Genomic DNA, 5,000 nt, shown 5'->3' on the forward strand with positions numbered 1-5,000 from the left:
AGGCTGAACAGGAGGGGCCCCAGTATTGACCCTTGGGGCACGCCCACATCATAGCTACGAGTGGGCGACAGCTCATTGCTCACTCTGACACACCGAGTTCTGCCTTCAAGGTATGATTTCATCCATCTCAAGGCATCAGGGGAAAAGTTGAACTTGGACAATTTTGTGATGAGAATCTCATGGTTAACAGTATCAAAAGCCTTCCTTAGGTCCAGAAACACAGCCCCAACAGCACCCCCTTTGTCCATCTTGGACTTCACATTTTACAGAAGAAAGCAGTTGGCCGTTTCTGTGGAGTGTTTCGCTCTGAAGCCAAACTGCATGGAGTGTAATGTGAAGGGGCTGTTGTTGAGGTGGGCAATCAGTTGTTCTGCTACACACTTTTCAACAACCTTTGACACCACAGGTAATATACTAATGGGCCTGTAGTTACTCACGTTAGCAGGGTCTCCTGATTTAAAGATGGCCGTTATTATGGCCGACTTCCATACCCTTGGAAACACACCGAGACCAATAGATGTGTTGGTGACCTTAGTAATGGGGCCAATGAGTGACTCTTTGTAGTTTTTAAGAAAGGTAGAGTCCATCCCAAACACATCTTTGGCTTTAGAGTTCTTTAGTGAGCTAATCACCTTGTTCACCTTTGACTCAGAAACCTCCCTTATGATGAAGACAGGTTGAGTGTCATTCACTAGCACTGAGCCCAAGAAACAAGTGGAGGGGTTCTGTGTCAGTACCCTGACAGAGTCAATAAAGTAGGAATTGAAGGCTATTGCTATTTCGACTGCATCCTGTGTTAGATTGTTATTCACCATGATTTCTAGTCTTTTTGCAGTGTTACTATGGTCTTTCCCTGTTAACTTTTTTAGATTCTCCCATATCAATTTAGAATTTCCCTTTGCTTCACCAATTATGTTAATAAAAAAGTTTGCCTTGGCCTGTCTGATTTCTTTCATCACCTTATTTCTCAACATGGTAAACCTATGTCTGTCATGCTCTAATTTAGATTTTAGGGCTATTTTTAGAGCATAATCTCGTTCTTTCATCAATTTCCAGATTTCTCCATTTAGCCAAGGAAGAGTGCTCTTTTGGCCAGGTTTGGATTTGATTTTCTTTAGGAAGCCATTTATTGTAGTCTGGATTGTGGATAGAAAAACCTGACTATCAGCTTCCACGTCTGTATAGGACAAGAGATCATTCCAGTTTATTCCCTTAATTGCTTTTTCAAAATTATTTAATTCACTCTTAGGTATTCTGAGTTGATCCGGCTTTCTAACAGTAGAGAGGTTAAACCTGCTCTTAGACAGCTTTCTGGCTATAAGTGTCACATTATGATCAGACAGCCCAGTAACCATATTGAATGATTTAGTCACTCTCTCTGGTTTATTACTGAACACCAAATCAATCTGTGTTTTAGAGCAACAAGTCACCCTGGTTGGCCCTTTAACTAGCTGTGTAAGGTCAAAGGTATTAGTGATCCGTTTGAGGGTTTTCCTACAACACTTGTCTTCATAATTAATGTTAAAATCTCCCATTAAGATGACCTCTTTCCCAAAATCACATTCCCTAAGCATGGTATTAAACTGATCAAAAACACACTTTTGGTGGAAGGTGGCCTATACATTCCAATGAGGGTAAAAGACATTTGGGGAGACAGTGTAACGTTCAGGCCGATACATTCTAGTTCATTATCACATGACCACTCAATTTGTTTACATCGGATATGTTCTTTAATGTAAATCATCACACCCCCTCCTCTTCCCTCAATCCTGTCTCTCCTGAAAACATTGTAGCCAGGCACAACCAAAGCAGCACATGGAGAGTGTTTATGAAGCCATGTCTCTGAGAGGCAGAGGTGGAATAGATAGAGTCCTGCCTGGGGAGAGGAGAGGAGAGGGTGGATTAGATACAGTCCTGCCTGGGGAGAGGAGAGGAGTAGGAGAGGAGGAGAGGAGGAGGAGAGGAGGAGAGGAGGAGAGGAGGAGAGGAGGAAAGAGGAGAGGAGGAAAGAGGAGAGGAGGAGGAGAGGAGGAGAGGAGTAGGAGAGGAGGAGGGAGGAGGAGAGGAGGAAAGAGGAGAGGAGGAGGAGAGGAGGAGGAGAGGAGGAGAGGAGTAGGAGAGGAGTAGGAGAGGAGGAGAGGAGGAAAGAGGAGAGGAGGAAGAGGAGAGGAGGAGAGGAGAGGAGGAGGAGAGGGAGGAAAGAGGAGAGGAGGAGGAAAGAGGAGAGGAGTAGGAGAGGAGGAGAGGAGGAGAGGAGGAGAGGAGGAGAGGAGGAGAGGAGGAAAGAGGAGAGGAGGAGGAAGACAGAGGAGAGATTACAGAGCAGACAGGGGCTCTGGATACAACTGTCCAGAACTCAGTCCTGGTAGACATGGTTACATTATTGTCCAAGGAGGTCAAATGGATGTCACATGGCTAAAGAGACAGGGGGCAAAGAAAGATATATATATATATATATATATATATATAGAGAGAGAGAGAGAGAGAGAGAAACAGAGAGTTTTTACAAATATAGTTAGTTCACCTGTCCCCTTCATGATGTAATGCTGAAGCTCATAGATCAGCCGTTGGTAATGAACATGTGCAGACATTGGCAGGTTTTATCTAAGCTACTGTACGTATGAAAAGTGTTCCTTGCTTGAGGCCAACATTCAGCATAAAGACTTCTTATATAACGTGTGCACACCCACAGTGCACACCCACAGTGAAAACACTTTGGCACAACACTGAGATATTGTCGTCACTGACCTTATCATGACACAAAAATCCTGACGCGTATAATAAATCCTGCAATACCCTCAGACAAACCATCAAACAGGCAAAGCGTCAATACAGGACTAAGATGGAATCCTACTACACTGATGCTCGTCGGATGTGGCAGGGCTTGCAAACTATTTACAGAATACAAAGGGAGACCCAGCCGCGAGCTGCCCAGTAACACAAGCCTACCAGATGAGCTAAATGCTTTTTATGCTCGCTTCAAGGCAAGCAACACTGAAGCATGCATGAGAGCACCAGCTGTTCCGGACGACTGTGTGATCACGCTCTCCGTAGCTGATGTCAACAAGACCTTTAAATGGGTCAACATTCACAAAGCCATGGGGCCAGACGGATTACCAGGACGTGTACTGAAAGCATGCGCAGACAAACTGGCAAGAGTCTTCACTGACATATTCAACCTCTCCCTGACCCAGTCTATAACACCTACATGTTTCAAACAGACCACCATAATCCTTGTGCCCAAGAAAGCGAAGGTAACCTGCCTAAATGATTACTGCCCCGTAGCACTCACGTCGGTAGCATTTCCACAAGCTTTTCACTACACTCGCATTAACATCTGCTAACCATGTGTATGTGACTAATTCAATTTGATTTGGTAGCCATGAAGTGCTTTGGAAGGCTGGTCATGGCTGACATCAACACCATCATGCCGGATACCCTAGACCCACTCCAATTCACATACCACCCCAACAGATCCACAGATGACTCAATCTCAATCGCACTCCACACTTTCCCACCTGGACAAGAGGAACACCTATGTGAGAATGCTGTTCATTGACTACAGCTCAGCGTTCAACACCATAGTCTCCTCAAAGCTCATCACTAAGCTAAGGACCTTGGGACTAAACACCTCCTACGACTGTGTGGCTAAGCACGACTCCAACACCATCATTAAGTTTGCTGACGACACAACAGTGGTAGGCCTGATCACCGACAACAACGAGACAGCCTATAGGGAGGAGGTCAGACTCCTGGCAGTTTGGTGCCAGGACAACAACTGCTCCCTCAATGTGAGCAAGACAAAGGAGCTGATCGTGGACTACAGGAAAAGGAGAGCCGAACAGTCCCCCATTAACATTGACGGCGCTGTAGTGGAGCGGGTCGAGAGTTTCAAGGTCCTTGGTGTCCACATCACCAACAAACTATCATGGTCCAAACACACCAAGACAGTCATGAAGAGGGCACGACAACACTTTTTCCCCTCAGGAGACTGAAAAAGTTTGGCATGGGTCCCCAGATCCTCAAAAAGTTCTACAGCTGCACCATTGAGAGCATCCTGACCGGTTGCATCACCGCCTGGTATGGTAACTGCTCAGTATCTGACCGTAAGGTGCTACAGAGGGTAATGCGTATGACCCAGTACATCACTGGGGCCAAGCTTCCTGCCATCCAGGACCTTTATACTAGGCGGTGTCAGAGGAAGGCCCAAATAATTGTCAAAGACTCCAGTCACCCAAGTCATAGACTATTCTCTCTGCTATCGCACGGCGAGCTGTAAGTCTAGGTCCAAAAGGCCCCTTAACAGATTCTACCCGCCAAGCCATAAGACTGCTGAACAATGAATCACTTTACCCCTACCTACATGTACAAATGACCTTGACTAACCTGTACCTCCGCACATTGACTCGGTACCGGTACCCCCCTGTATATAGCCTCGTTATTGTTATTTTATTGTGTTATTTCATTTCATTTTTAACTTTAGTTTATTTAGTAAATATTTTCTTAACTCTATTTCTTGAACTACATTGTTGATTTACTCTCAACCTGCTCAGTTTTCCACCACTAAACACCAAAATATTGACTGGAACAGCAGAACCAGTTTACCTGCTTTTACACACCATGATTTGACTATTAGAAGTTCAATGGTTCTTCTGACTCTTTTTTTAAAGGAATCGTTTCACCATATTAAAATGTTCAGTTCCCCTTAACAGGTTGTTTTTGAACCTGTTTAACTAATAACTCATCATTTCCAGAAATGACTTTGTCAAAGCAACACAATAATGAGGTGAAGATCTTCCTAGAAGTCACAGAGGGAACTCTTCTACAGGTCTTTATTTACAGTATATAGAAACATCTGGTTTATAGAATTGTCCATGTGGTCAAGTCACAGAGGGAACTCTTCTACAGGTCTTTATTTACAGTATATAGAAACATCTGGTTTATAGAATTGTCCATGTGGTCTACAGTATAATAAAGGGAACGTCATTTAATATAACAGG

The sequence above is a fragment of the Oncorhynchus kisutch genome, unplaced genomic scaffold (assembly GCF_002021735.2).
Source record: "Oncorhynchus kisutch isolate 150728-3 unplaced genomic scaffold, Okis_V2 scaffold4046, whole genome shotgun sequence".
NCBI lineage: Eukaryota > Metazoa > Chordata > Actinopteri > Salmoniformes > Salmonidae > Oncorhynchus > Oncorhynchus kisutch.